This window comes from Gigantopelta aegis, chromosome 4, assembly GCF_016097555.1.
Source record: "Gigantopelta aegis isolate Gae_Host chromosome 4, Gae_host_genome, whole genome shotgun sequence".
Classification (NCBI taxonomy): domain Eukaryota; kingdom Metazoa; phylum Mollusca; class Gastropoda; order Neomphalida; family Peltospiridae; genus Gigantopelta; species Gigantopelta aegis.
In genome coordinates this window covers 72827076-72843340 of record NC_054702.1, presented here as the reverse complement: position 1 = coordinate 72843340, position 16265 = coordinate 72827076, and the positions used below count along the sequence as shown (strand labels likewise).

The window sequence follows — 16265 nt, the reverse complement described above, 5'->3', positions numbered from 1 at the left end:
ACGCAAAATTGAACTCGGCAAGGAAAAAACTTTTTTTTTTCTTTTTTTTAAATAATATTTTTAAGAGAATGTAAAGTTACAGAAATGATGAATGAAACGTCAGGCAAAATTAACTCGGTAAGATATAATAATTACTGATGTGTAAGAACAGACCCAACACTTACTTCAACGTTAAATATAAATTAAATTGAAACAAATAAACAAACTGATACATTATGGCCTAAATTATTATTGTCTGTTTCCAGGAACCCGACCCTGCCTAGAAAAATGGGACTACCCTAATGGGGGTTTTCGATGTTGTTCTTTTTTTTTCAATTAACATATCACCTACATGTTTGGTACATGAGAGAGAGAGAGAGAGAGAGAGAGAGAGAGAGAGAGAGAGAGAGAGAGAGAGAGAGAGAGAGAGAGAGAGAGAGAGAGAGTATACATAAAAGAGCATGTGCATAATATTTTATCTGGACCCGTAGAGGTGAATGTAGCAAAAACAAATAATAAAAAACGAAACTTCACGCCGATCTACCCTTTTTTCAGGACGTTCCCTGAATCACAATTTGTAGGCATAATTCAAATTCAGTCACACAGTTTGTAGCTTCATATATTATGTTAGTAACCGAAACGTCTAATTTGAAACCTATTAAATGTTCCTTCCAACAGTCAACATTCAGCAGCTCCGTTCCTATCTATTGCTTGCAATTGTCCACACTTTTAACAAAATATTTAACTTACCTAGCAATATTAAAAGAAAAGAAAACGGGTCATAGACTGTGATGTGAGCAAGACAAAAAAGCAATTCAATTAAAACTTCTGGTAAGAGACGTTTAGATTTTCAAATTAAAAAGACACGATTTTAGAAAAGCAAAAAATTCTCCATTCCTGTTGAAAATGTATTCCCACGCTCCCATGCAACCCCATCCCCTGTTTAATACCACCCAGCAACCACAGCTGGTTTTTCTAGCCTACTTTAAAACCCTTTTGATCATAAGTTTTAATTACAGTGATAATGAGTACTGTTAAATTATTAAATCTTCAGTATAGCTGTTTGTTGTATCTTTTGTAACAGTTATTTCCCTTTGTTGGAGATCACATCGGTAGATCTGAATAGATTGGTACTAAATTCTTAAATCATATTTTAATTGTATGAATGAATGAATGAATGAATGAATGAATGAATGAATGAATGAATGCATGAATGAATGAATGAATGAGGGAATGAATGAATGAATAAGATGGTAATGTTTTGCTATTTTGAATAAGTATACAATCCATGTTTGCCATTAACATGTTCATTGGATGTTTGTAAATAAAGGACTGAGGGAAACTATTGAAAATTAATTAATGAGTAATTGAATGAATGGTTGAAAGAATCGATGAATGAATACATGAATTAGTACGATAACACCAGCAGTGTTCTGTTATTTTATATATGAATACAACCAATAGCATGGGTGGGTTGCTTTGTAAATAAAAGACTGAAGAAAACTGGTAAAATAAAGAATGAATGAATGAATGAATGAATGAATGAATGAATGAATAAACGAATACATTCGAGCATGAACAAAACATTTAGTGGCCTATAAAGGGTTATTTAATTAGTTATTTTTTAAATGCAGATTGAAATCTAAGAATTAGTTTTCCTAATTTTGTTAGAAAACGCTGGTCCTAAAAGATGTTGATCTGCATCGATGGAGACTTTACAGGACAAATTTGAAATAATCGTACTGACATTGGCCATCTGAAATGTAATATTCCCGTTCTGTTCGATTAATAATATGGACATAAAAAGCTGTACATTCTATCCGCGTAGACTGTTAATAGATGTGTAATAAAGTTGGTCCACGCTACTGTGTACCTGTGGCCTCGTTTCAACTTCCCAATCTCTTTCATTTGCACATGATTTATGCCGCACCGGTATACCTGGGCTTGAAACATGTCCTTCACTCAAAGGCAGAATTCGCCGCGCGCGCTCATTATGATATTCAAATATTAATATATTAGCACTGTCCGTCAGGTGGTCTCTTTGAAGTCGGCGCGCGGTACAGGTGAAGTGACGAGCGGGAATGTCAGTTAGGCTGGGATAAAAGTCGCAAAGTAAAAACTCGTAAATAAATTTCGAAATGATTTATTCTGAGACTGATTTGGAAGAATATTACAAAAATCATTTAGTGAGATTGATGGTTCATTTTCTTCTTGTGTTCAAGTGCAAACTTGTGTTTTAAAAACGGATAATTACAGCCAGTGCTTATTTGTGCACGCTGTGATGGTCTGTGCATGTGCTGCATGCTCCACATTCTGAAATAAATATATTTATAATTTTATTTTCAGGGTTCTATCTCACGGGGTTGGGGCAAGAAATTACAAAATGTACTCTGTCTAGTAAGAGATGACTCTATTTTATTGTTACTTGATTTTGTTTTCAGTTTGTTTACCTTTATTATTATTTTTTTTAAATCCTTTTTTTTTTTTTTTTTTTTTTTTTTTTTAGTGTTCTTATTTTTGGGTGACTTCTTATAATGGGGAATGATAATATTAATTTAAAGGAACATTCCTGAGTTTGCTGCAGTTTTTAAGATGTTATGGATTAACAGAGACTTTTTAACGATTGTAATTGCATATCAAATATATTTTTCTGTATAAAATATTAGTGGCTGTATATTAAACGTGTTTCTGATCGTTGTAATATTTGTACTAGGTTAAATTTCATTTTAATCCCTACGAAATTATTTTAAGACAAAATCCTGTTTCGGTTTCTTACAAATAATTAAGACTACCAGAAACACATTGAATATACAGACACTAATATTCTAAACAAGAAAATATATTTAATATGTAAGTTTAATCGTAAAAGTATTGTATTAGTCGGAAACATCTTACAATGCAATCGGTCTACAGGCTGGTAGGTACTGGGTTCGGATCCCAGTCGAGTCATGGAATTTTTAATCCAGATACCGACTCCAAACCCTGAGTGAGTACCCCGCAAGGCTCAATGGGTAGGTGTAAACCACTTGCACCGTCCAGTGATCCATAACTGGTTCAACAAAGGCCATGGTTTGTGCTATCCTGCCTATGGGAAGCGCAAATAAAAGATCCCTTGCTGCCTGTCGTAAAAGAGTAGCCTATGTGGCGACAGCGGGTTTCCTCTAAAAAAATCTGTGTGGTCCTTAGGCATATGTCTGACGCCATATAACCGTAAATAAAATGTGTTGAGTGCGTCGTTAAATAAAACACTTCTTTCTTACAATGCAGCAAACTCAGGAATGTCCCTAAAGTAGTATAATCTTAGAAAATATTGATAAGAGATATATATAGTGTTAGAAATTGTGTAATTTTTATTTATTTATTTATTTATTTATTTATTATATATTATAACATAATTATATATAAAAATTATTTTATTTTTATTTTATTTTTTTGGTTTATTTTTTAATTTTTGTTTTGGTGGAGGGAATTGTTTGTAATAAATATTTACCACCAACACGTAATATAAATATTACCAGTCGTATTTTAGACATTACACGTGTAGTTAAACGGTCTCTGGTATTTTCTTTTGTTTTCACAACATTTTCACCTTTCTTATGAAAGCACCTACCACAAAATCTCCGACTTTTATGGGATATCAAGAGGAGTATAGATATTAGTCTTGAGTGATTAAGGACACTTCAGCCTAGGCGTCGTAAACGTGAACGCGATCGCACTCTAGACCATAATGTTGTGAAACTAAACTGAAGACAATATTACCAAATCTTCCGCTGGGAAAAATAGACCTCCTTGTCTTTCAGTAATCAGCAGATTGGGACATATCTCACCGTGACAGACGATAGCCCGTCCCATTCGCAAATGAAGTCGTCCTAATGATGATAAAAGGGAAATTGATAGGTACGGATTTGTCCTACTCTAAATGATCCCATGCGCCAATGCAAACCAAAATGAATTGATCTTCGAGACAGAGTTTCTTGCCGGTGAGGAATATGCCTCACTCGGGACTCTAATTGCGAAGACAAAATATGAAACTGTCTGCACTAATAACGCAGAAAAATTGTATTTGTTGCAACGATCACCAACAGCACACATTATTCTTTCCTAATTTGAAACGCATTTTGTTATGGATTCGTTGGGCCGGGCAAACACGCGTCGTTGTCACAAGCTCAGAGCAGAAATTAGATTTCTTTGCTAGACTTGTCTGATAATGAGTTAAACCAGACATATTGTGATACATTGTTACATGTTTAGGAATAATAACATGTGCAATTAGTGAGAATAAATTAAGAGATTTTCTAAACTCATGTCATTTTAGTTTGTTTTAATATAATGATAGAAATGCATTTATTTCGATCAAATTCAAAATGGTATGCATTATATTGAGTAGTTTAATGTAATTAATTAATATTTGGTTTTAGAAACAACGTAGAAAAAATATTGATGTATCTCTATATATTCAAAAATTATCCAGTATGTAAATTTTTTAAATATATACATATGTAATTAGATAAATCACAATCATTTTCATGTTGTGTTTTTATATTTTGTACATTATTTTTTTGCAAAGATATATTTCTTTTGAAATGGAATATCAGATAAAACAATAACACCATATAAATACGGTGTTTATGTGATAATGCGAATAAAATATTATTTAAATAGAAACAATACCTTTCTTAAGTTTATGATTGTAAAATAGTGATAAAAACATATATAATGTAGTAAATAAAATATTAATATGTCTGTCATTAACGTAAAGTATGGGTAATAAACTGTATATTAATAGATTTCTTTGACTGACATATTACAATTATACAATTCATTGATTAGTGTAGTTAATTTATATAAATTTATGACTTTATATTTTCACTTTTCGGTTACTATGACGTTTTTAATAATATAATTTTAAAATCTTAGAATTAAACTAATTTTACATTTTAATAAAACGCAACAGTTCTATTGATACATCTGTACATCATATGATCGGAAATACATTTGCCTACAATAATTAACTTTAATTTTTCTTTCTGTTTATATATGTGCAATTTTACAATTACATATATATATATATATATATATATATATATATTATTTTAAAATAGTTTCGATTATTTTGTCTTTCTCTTTTTTTTACTTTTATGAATATTTATGTTTATATATTTATAATATTTATATTTCATTCTAGTTCATTTATTTCATTTAACTAAAATATTTTTACTAAAACAAATTCACCTTTTCATTGACTTAGTGGTGATTCTCTACATACGTATATAAAAATCCTCACCTTTCGAACAAACACATGTCAACTGAAGATTGGAACCCACATATATCGGATTAGGTGTTATACTCGGACCTGAAGATGACCTAGCAGTTCCAAAAGAAACCGAATGACCTACATGTCACTTTTTCAGCTTATCTTTTCATCAAACAACATATCCAGTGTGTCATTCTAAGTAAATAAAAATTTCGACGCTAGCTGCACTTCTTCTGTTCTCCTAGAGATATTTCTTTCCGATATAACATACTATTTATGCTGTCATTTGATACCTTAATATATAAGCAAACAGCGGGAACGCTTGACATCAGTCCATTTTTTATGATTGATTCGTTATTAATAAACCGCTGTGAAACCTTCCCTGGCGAGTTTCTACAAAATAAAATATAAACCGAACTGATCGTAAATAACACAAACATAACTCTGCATGCGGTTTTCAAACACTAATTTATATTTTTTATGCATCGTTGTTTTTAAATAGAATTCTGGTTGGAGATATTTTGACATGTGTGCCACCTATAGGGAAACGGTCAAAGTTGACAGTTTCTATTAACACCTATGACTTGACAAGAAACAAATCGAAGATAAATATTTAACAAAAAGCAGAACTTTTTTTTTTTTTATCTAGATAATGAAAGTGTTCTTTTTCAAAGTCAACAAGATCTTTTTTTGAACGCTTTTGTTTTCAAAACAATGTAGATTAAGTGTATCCAATCGGTTTTGTTGTGAACGTCGCTGTTTGTTTGCTTTTTCTGTCAAGGGATTAGATTGTGTATGTAGGTTTCTCTTTACGTACAAACGTGAAATAATTAATCTTTGGTAAACTGGGGAATTCTCGAAGAGTATTGAGTATCGGTGACTGAATACAAACATGGCAGTTTCTACAGAAAACAAACAGATCCGAGAAAAATAAATAAGGGCGTACGAACTTTTTTACCTATTCACCTAAGATTTTTTCTATAGCCGCTAACACTATCCCCAAAAACACTTAATTTTAGCATTTAAAAATACAATGCATATGTTATCGATAATCTATAAGGTACGAAACTTAATTTTTAGCATATTTTGTATTAGCGCTAAAATGTAATCATGAAACTTATTTTTACATATTATATAAAATTACAAGTCATGTAGTATTGTTGGTTATAATTAAAAATATTTTCTCTTATTCTTTATAATAACTGTGGAAATATACAATTAACATAATTACTGTTAATAATGTTAGGAAACTTAAAAATATTTTGTAACATCGGTATAAAATGATATTTATTTTTACAATAGTCTGCATCAAACAACACTTTAAGACAGTTATGTAGTTTTTCAGTTTAGGTTTACTAATATTAAAAAATAATAATTCCACTTATAATTATTATTATTATTATTATTATTATTATTATTATTATTATTACCGCTAACAACAGTTCACCAAATGTAATTTAATAATAGTAGTTTGTATTATGTTTTACAATAAGTTAAAAACAACTTCTGTACTAACAATATATTTGGTATTGCCGTCAAATATCACCAAAGTATTTTACCATATTTTCAATTATCGCTTATAATAGTTATGATATTTTATTTCAGTACATATGTACTTATATTATTAAATATTATAGTACTGTACCTAGTATGCAGAGTATGTATGCAAATGTCGTTTGTATACTGTATTAAATAGACGGCCATTACAATTAACGTCTAAAATGTACAGAAAAGTACTTATGCATGTATTCTATCATATACATTATTCCTATGAGTTAAATGTTGTGCGTCGTATAAAGTAATCATTTTTTTAAACATCCATTATATTATTGATTCACCTCCAAAGGCACATATGAAATTATTAAACTTTATGAAAGATATATTTCATCGTGTACATTATCGCAGAACTCAAAATGTCAGTGATAAAAAAATATATTTTGTACAAATTTGCTTACAGTGCTCTGTTATTACAGGTTTAAAATTTCGCTAAGGGACAGTTTGGAAACAAAATCTGTAAAATATTTGTTGTAAAATCATCAGTTTCTTATGTACGCTTAACAATTTGTTTTTTTTTAATTTTTATCTGCAGTAGCTTAAAAGGTAAGATGTATTTAGTGATAACTAATAAATATAATGTACATAAAAGCAAAACGTTTTTATTAAATGACTCGTGCATAAACATATAAAAACTGTGATATTGTAATGCTATATATAAATATATTGTTTAAAATTGCTGTCACATGTCAGACCACAAAATTCAAACAGTTCCCTTTCGTCGTTTTCGTCACTGACCATAGCACCCGTTTTACATATCTTTTCTGTTTTTCGCAGAAAATAAATTTTAAGTGACTACAAATACCAGAACGACCACAAATATAATAGGTTTGCTAACTTAAATTTTAAGCAAGAAGTTATAAGAAATGTGTATATTTAACTATAAAAATGTTGTAATAACCAAATGAGTTTACACAGTTAGTAACTGGTCAAATCCATTAATATATTTTGTTCACATTTCACATTGTAAATAACATAATTATCATCGAAACAATAGTTATATATAGAAGGGGATATAACAATCTGGATAACGTATTTCTAAAATAATGTGATCGGGACGGAGGGTATAATAATAAATATATTTTAATGTGAAACAAAAATCACTACAAAAATGAAAATAATTTAGTTCCGATGTTTTTCTTACAACTGAAAATTATGTTCATTTTCACGAGCGTTCTTGGAGTTATATCTGTTTATATTTATTTAATACTTTTGAAATTGCTTTACTCTGAACTACAATATGGTAGCCTGATGTCCGTGGCTATTGGGTTTTTTAGCATCGAGTTAGCAAATACTCACTATCACGATGCCTGATTACAATTTATTCACCTTTGTTTTACAAATATTAGATTTAAATATTTTGAATATTAAATATTGTGTCAATTTCTTGACGTGTTTTCGGACAGGTTTTTTTTGTTGCACTTTTCAACTGTATTTAACGATCATTATAAATTGTAAAACTGTTAGGAATTAAACTAGTTTTGTATCGTAACCGATGTCTATAATATTTTAAAATCAATGTGCTATGTTTTCGACACATTGTTTTTAAATTAAAGCCATAGATCTTTGGGAGTTTGGCGAGCCAACTCAAAAATACTATTGGCTACAACAATTCAAGTAAACCATGCAAAGAAAATATAAAGCCGCGTGTGTGTGTGAATCAAAATAATAAACAATAAAGAACAGTTTTAGGAGATTTATCTTTGATACTTGGACACCGTAACACGCGCAGTGTGAAAAGCAACACAAAGAAATGTCTTTATTTCTACAGGTGTGTAGAATATCATTCACCTACATTTTATTATAAAACATGACGGCTGATACTCCGATAACAAACGAAAATGACGGGTTAGTCAATTAAAAGTAACATTATACTATTAACAGATGTATGAGAAAATCATCTACATGACGCTGAACAAAGTGGCTTCTTCATTTTCATTACAAATGTGTGGTGGTTTTTCTTACGATGGTAATTACGTAATTACGAGAGAGAGAGAGAGAGAGAGAGAGAGAGAGAGAGAGAGAGAGAGAGAGAGAGAGAAATAGAGAGAAAAACACAGAGGGGCTAGAGAGGGACGGGGCGGGGGGAGGGCAGACAGCATACATACAGACATTTCATAGAGGTGGGGAGAAGGTGGTGTTTTTGCTGTAACTCATTGCAATAAATTTGTTTCTGGTTAGGAACAGGTTGGACATAAATCATATAGCAGTGCTGACCAGTAACTACATACTGGAACAAACGTTAACTGGTACACGTGTAACAAATGTTTCTACTATACAGTAAATAACGCCAGTGTTGGTAACATATTGTCATGAAATTACTGTCACAGTGGGTAATGTACTGCCTGCCAAAATCTGGAGTCGACCAAGTCACTGAGTCCAGCGAATCGTAAACAAATTCCGCTCATGAACAGTAAAACGTTTTATTTATGCCCTTTTGTTTACACGATAACAAGTGGCGCAAGTAATAAACTTTAAAATCCGCCTACTTTAAAATAACCTTTAGTAATATTATTTAAATTAAAATTAAATAAAATCAGATTTTAAAAATGTTTATGTTATATATCTGAATTTCACTGATTAGAATAAAATAATATTTTTAATGTAGTGCGTCATTTTAATATAGCCTATCGCATTTGTTCATAAAACAACAAAATTATGAAGTGTTATGTTTCATTATTTATTATTAATTTAAAATAAAATGGCATAATCTCGAACAGTACATTAATCTAAACTGATAGTAGAATTAACCAAATGCAAGTTTTACTATTTAAGTATTATGTAAAAACACAAAATTGCACGACAGAAAAGAACAACATGGTTATATGAAAATATAATTTGGTTTAAGTAAACAAGCACATAATAGAAAGACACATGTGCATACAGATACAAAACAACTAAAATATATAGTGTAGATATTTTCAGATACTTAAATCACAGTACAAATGTACTAGTATTTACTGTTCAGAACATAAATACAAATATTTGGTAAATTAACATCACTCACTTGCTTCAAAGTAATGTAGTTGTAAAATAATAATCAATTTGTGTACTGTGGACTTTAGAAAAAAGATTTTTTTAAATTACGTAGATCTCTCCATTTATATTATTAGCTACCAAGAGATCTTGAATCTGTCCTAAAACAAAAGTATTTTAACTGAAAAATTTATATTAATTCATCTTATTACAAATGGTTTAGTAAGTTAATAAACATAAACAAAATGTTATAAACCAAAATAAAATGAAAAATTTAAATGTAATTCTATAAATAAAATAAATAAATAAATGGGTTTTCAACGTCTTTAATCTTCTGAATTCTTTTGAGGAAGCGAAAATATTTGTTGACACCAAAACATAGTGACATACCCCTTAACCGTTAAGTAAGAACCCTTTTACAACCAAAATAGAAAGAAAGACCACTCAGAAAAAAAGAATAACTTAAGGGATTCCAATTAAAAATCGTCAACAATGCACAGTTTGTCATCTGAGGAGCTTGTTTATTTTTTTATTTTTTTTAAAGAAGCAAAAATACACCCAATAAATACACAAAAAACACGTGAAATTGGTGGGATGCGGTTTTTTCAATAGCTGGTAAAATAATAATGCTGCCTACCTCGAGTTCAGCTCAGTCATAACCCGTTCCACATAGAGCTAAAGAGGTCTTCCGGTGTAAAAAAAAAAGACACTTTTTTGTCATCTAGAACTTTCCAAAAAGTCGGTGTTTTTTTTGCCGGCCAGTTCAAAAATGGCTGCAAATCCTTGTGGTTTCTGAAAGAACGGAAACAACTATGAGTTGAGCTTTCAGATACATGTGAGGTATAACAACAGTGTCAGTGCTTTTAGATTTACGTCTGCTACAGTTGTTGAGACAGTAGCAGCCGACATTGACACTTATGATGGTATCGCAGCCACAAGAGTTAACACTGTCAGCTTGGACAGCTACGATTGCGAGGCGCGGCCATAGTTTGATAAATTGGACACTTTTTTTTTTATCCTTGCAAGCTCTTTCATTTCAGAAACGAAAGACGGTAGATGAAATTATAACTGGAAATATATATTTTTTCTCTCATATGTTTTGGGGTTATTGTTGTGGCAATTATAGTTTCAGTGGAATATCAAAAAAGAAGTAAAATATGCGGATTGTATGACCATCAACCCTGACATGGGGACAAACTGTTCACAAATTTGCATGGCCGACCCAGGTCCTTCCATCTAATCGCCGTGATATCGACGTATAGGATTTCAAATATTTACACTTGTCAACGAAAACTGATTGCCTCTGTTCTCACTGTCGGCAGGGGTAAACACCATTTGGGGTCTGCCTTGATACTGAGTACAAACATGCGCAGTTGCATCCGATAGTTTGCTTCCGGTCAGACGGTGACCTATTTTACTCAGGTCAGATAATAATTGAATTAGAATATTAAATATTGTGTAAATTTTTTGATGTGTTTTCAGCCAGTTTTTTGCACTTTTCATTTATTCATTTCAACTTATTTTCGTGCTTATATCCAATTAAGGTTCAAGCACGCTGTCCTGGGCACACACCTCAGCTATCTGGGCTGTCTGTCGAGGACAGTAGGTTAGTTGTTAGTTGGTTAGTGGTTAGTGAGAGAGAAGAGGGTGTAGTGGCCTTACACCTACCCACTGAGCCCTTAAGAACTCGCTCTGGGTTGGAGCCGGTACCGGGCTGCGAACCTGTACCTACCAGCCTGTTGCACTTTTCAGCTGTATTTAATGATCAACATAAATTGTAAAACTACTTTTGTATCATATGTGATGTTTATAATACATGTATTTAAAAAGCAATGTACTATTTTCGACACATTGTTTTCAAATTAAAGCCATAGATCTTTGGGAGTTTGCTGAACCAACCCAAAAATGGAGAGAAATCTAGCATACATTGGCTGCAACAATTCAATTAAACATATAATTTTAACAACCATGCAAACAAAATATAAAGCCGCGTGTGAGTACATCAAAATATTAAACATATGTTAGAGAGAGAGAGAGAGAGAGAGAGAGAGAGAGAGAGAGAGAGAGAGAGAGAGAGAGAGAGAGAGAGAGAGAGAGAGAGAGAGAGAGAGAGAGGGAGGGAGGTAGTAGAGAGGGAGGGGGACGTGGGCGATGGTGGGGCAGACAACATACATACAGACATGACATGACAGTTAGAAAGAGGTGGGGAAAAGGATTTTTATATGAAAGTTAGGTGGTGTTTTTGCTGTATATAAACACGTGTAACTCATTGCAATAAATTTGTTTCTGGTTTTAAATAAATCATCTATATCGTAATTAAATTTCTAAATCAAATATTGTAATCTGGTCTAAAATAATTATTATAAAACAATGTTATATATAATGTTATGACAAGGTTATATTTATGCAAAAATAAATAACAAAATACAGGTATGTGTCAGTACACTAAAGTAATAAAACACAAAGTGAAATTGTTTTGGATAGGAAAGCATTTTAATGATATATGCCATTAAAACTATATACGTTTTCTACTATCTGTGTTTTCGTTTTTGATATACAGTCATCCTGATAATAGTTTTATTGGTATTATACTAGTCTGTATATTTCATCTGGACTACAAGTTTTTACACATTTTATGACATTAGGTATGTATACTGGTCAGTGGATTGAATATACTGAAGTGGACTATACTAACATTTTTGAAAAAATAATTATGTTTTAGAGACTCCTAGAAAGTGTGTAGTCATGAGGAAAGAAATGTTTTATTTAACGACGCACTCAGCACATTTTATTTACGGTTGTACATATGTTTACGGACCACACAGCTATTGAGAGAGGAAACCCGCTGTCGCCACTTCATGGGCTACTCTTTTCGATTAGCAGCAAGGGATCATTTATATGCACCATCCCACAGACAGAGTAGTACATACCACGGCCTTTGATATACCAGTTGTGGTGTACTGGCTGGAACGAGAAACAGCCAAATGGGGCCACCGACGGGGATCGATCCTAAACCGACCGCGCATCGAGCGAGCGCTTTACCACAGTCATGAGATAACGTCATCACATTAGGTCATGCCAGAGATGCTGCTCACCCCACCCAGATTACAGCCTGGATGATGCATATGTAGGGTTTTAATCTGAGAACGAGACAAACTATTCACAAGAACCATGTCGAGTTAACAACATTTGAAAATAATTTAGTTGAGTATGCGGTTGCATAATGGGTTAAAGGAAATCTGAATATTACTGGCCTTCCTACAGAGGAAGCAATCTAAATGTGCGATTGTAGCCAACATGATCCCGTCAAATAGTGCATTACCCTCTGTTTCTTTTTCTTTGTAAATTGCTCACTGCAAATTAGAAGAAAACAAAAGCGTAAAAAAGTGCAGACAATATGACGCCAAAGCGAAACACTAAACGGAAAGTATTCTTTATTGCCCGCCTGAAGATTGACAGGTTCCGAGTTTCAGACCCGTCCACGTCGCATTCGGCGCTTGCCTTGCGCTGCGTTCACTACGGGTTGATTCAATAAAGGTTCGGCGTCGGATCCTGTCGGCATACCTGTACTGCCGCGAACACTGCTGTACATATGACCTCATTAATTCATTAGCTCTTCAAGTAGAGGTTTATTTGGAACCCATTGAGTACGAGTGCAGATCGAAGTCTTGACTGTATTGTTTTTACCGTGGGCCGACGCATCGATAACGTCAGCCATTATTCTTCCATCTGGAATATTTTAAGTGCTGTCACGCGAGTTCGACTCTGCAAAAAGACAAATCGGACGATTCCATACGACAGCGAGAGATTTGTTTAGCTCTAGATGGAACATTAAACGCGGCTTCTGAACGAAATGATTTCTAGGCTGACCTTTTCTTTCTTCTTCTTCTTCTTCTTCTTCTTCTTCTTCGTCGTCGTCGTCGTCTTTCACTCCACCCTTTTATTTTCCCCATATTAACTCTCTGTGTGCGTTGACATACATATTACATCAAATACAATCATTTATCACACACGTTTAATAGTTGTTATTGGTCCCACTTTTCCTGTTGATGATTTTTTACATTTGGACTGATGACTATTTTAGATCTCTGGAAATATATATATCTTTCAAATCTATACACATGTACTAGTATTTGACCCATTACATACAGTTAAACCATTGAATGAGTTTCAATCGAATCAGTCTCGGTGCCAATTCTAATGTCAAAAAATTATAATGCATAAATGTTGAATAGATTTTAAAAGATGTAAGCAGTGAAAGTTAAATTGCAGTTTTGATTGGGTGTCTAGTAGCTTATTGTAGTAAAACGTACAGTACCAATTTTAAATAAAGTAACTTGTTCCAAATGTTAAACTTGCAGTACCATTTTGAATGTTTCGGGAAGATGTTACATCCTCATAAAAGAGTTGTAATGTCAACCTTGAATATATTTTAAAAGAAATGATGCACCGCAGTGAAATTGCCAATTCTGAATATGTTATTAAAAGACAGGCATATTATATTTTGCAAGCGGAAAGGTGCATACAAATAATCTCTTGCTTGGCGACGGCACATCTCTCTCTCTCTCTCTGTGTATCTCGTTCTCTCTCTCACTTCTCTTTATCTCTCTCTGTCTGTGTGTGCGTGCGTGCGTGTGTGTGTTTGTTTGTTTGTCCTGTATTGACAGTCCGTATACAAAAGTGCATCGAGTAAAACTTGCATATGTCTTACTTGATTAAAAAATACAGATAAATAAATTATTTCCTTCATCATACCAGAAGTTGAAAATCTTAATTATTTTTAGTAATAACCATGTAATATATTGACATGAATTTCTTTCATTCCAATTTCAAACTGAAGATATTGCTTTGCATTTGTTGATGATTTCAGGAACCAAGCACCTTTCGTTGTTGGTGGTCACGTCTACGGCGCCGTGTATTCAGCGCATGATTGATGTTGAGAATTAAATGGATAGTGGATAATCGTATCGTCTGCCCATCTCTTCAGCTGAGTATTCCGAGGCAACCCGCTCGACCGAGAGAAATGGGAAAACGCACAAATTCTGATGCTGTTTGTCTTCTGTTAGTGCGGAGTCCGCGCCTTTTAATATCTCTCATTCTAGTTCGGTCTCGTGCCGTACATGATCGGAGCGACTCCAATAAATCTTGTCATTGCCCCGTGTAATAGGAAAAGCCGATTTGTGTAAATAAAGCTGATTGAAATAAAACCGAGCATTGTGTTTCTCCTTTTTAATCAGCATGTATAACATCTCGGGATGGTGTACCGTCTAAGAGACCAGTCTGAAATATGAAGGAATGCTTTCAGCCGGCATGTTGCCGTTTGGCGTGAGGGTCGTAATGCTAAAAGTTTTACAGCAATACATCTTTCATCTGGAAGCCAATAACAGCAATTTCTTCTGAGTGAAAAGATGATCCCGGGGCAGTAGTCTGACTTATAGACCCTTTCAGATATTACATTACTGCCCTTGTTTTCCTTATAACTGCTGCAAATGAAAAATTTTACTCAAATGAACTCATCTATTTTATTGCAGTGAATACTGTCCGCGACAATCTTAGGCGGTACTCTTGGCCTTTAGTGTTGGTTCTCTCTTGTGAAAATTAGAGTTCCTTCGCAGTGTCTTTTAATTTAGTTAATGCTTTATACAATAATCCTATGCACGAACCAAACGAAAGTAATGGTTGGTGCTTTATGTTTAAAAAAAAAAAAAAAAAAAAAAAAAAAAAAAAAAAAAAAAAATATATATATATATATATATATATATATATATATATATATATATATATATATATATATATATATATAAGTAGGGGAACCTGAAATATTAATGTTAATATCAACTATTAGACCGAACATATGTTTTGACCACAGACATCCTAGTAAAGAACGTTCAGGCTTGTTTATCAACACACCGAAACGCATTCCATAGTTTGCACGTGCATCACGCAGTTGCCCCGTACACGTGCGTGGGGTGACATTCTCGATTTTGACCATTTCCAGGAAGGTCGATTAATCACTGTGGAATATTATTTCTGTCAATCTTTTTCATTCTGTTGATCATACAGTTGTTATTGTTTTGTTTTTTGTCATTTTTGTTTGAATTTGCGATTTACTGATAAAAAAAACCCGTCAACTTTCAAATTTCACTTCTGACCCCAATCGTCCTTTAAGATCTTTGGTGGTCACAAAACCTACTGTAATACTGAATTACAGGTTGTAATGTGTGCCCAATTAATTCACTATTATCATATAACCATTCCCCACAACTAATATACCTTACAATTTTTGCAATTGTAAATTCTTATTAGAGTTCCCCAACTTTTTTGAAGAGTATATATATATATATATATATATATATATATATATATATATATATATATATATATATATATATATATATAGATATATATATATATATAGATAGATAGATAGATACATACATACATACATACATAGATACATAGATATATATATATATATATATATATATATATATATATATAT

General features: G+C 32.5%; 2 long non-coding RNA genes across 2 annotated transcripts in view; one reads left to right on the top strand and one right to left on the bottom strand.

Moving 5' to 3' along the window:
* Positions 1-2106: 2106 nt before the first annotated feature.
* Positions 2107-16265, bottom strand: part of LOC121372255 — a 40366-nt gene continuing 26207 nt past the window's right edge. Inside the window, exons 2-3 of the long non-coding RNA XR_005957905.1 lie at positions 10401-10555; positions 2107-2292 (exon numbers count right to left, since the gene is read on the bottom strand). This is a non-coding gene — a long non-coding RNA (uncharacterized LOC121372255). The remainder of the gene's footprint in view (positions 2293-10400; positions 10556-16265) is intronic.
* On the top strand, positions 10820-14970 carry LOC121372254. The gene is made up of 2 exons (XR_005957904.1): positions 10820-11185; positions 14634-14970. It is a non-coding gene; the product is annotated as an uncharacterized LOC121372254 (long non-coding RNA).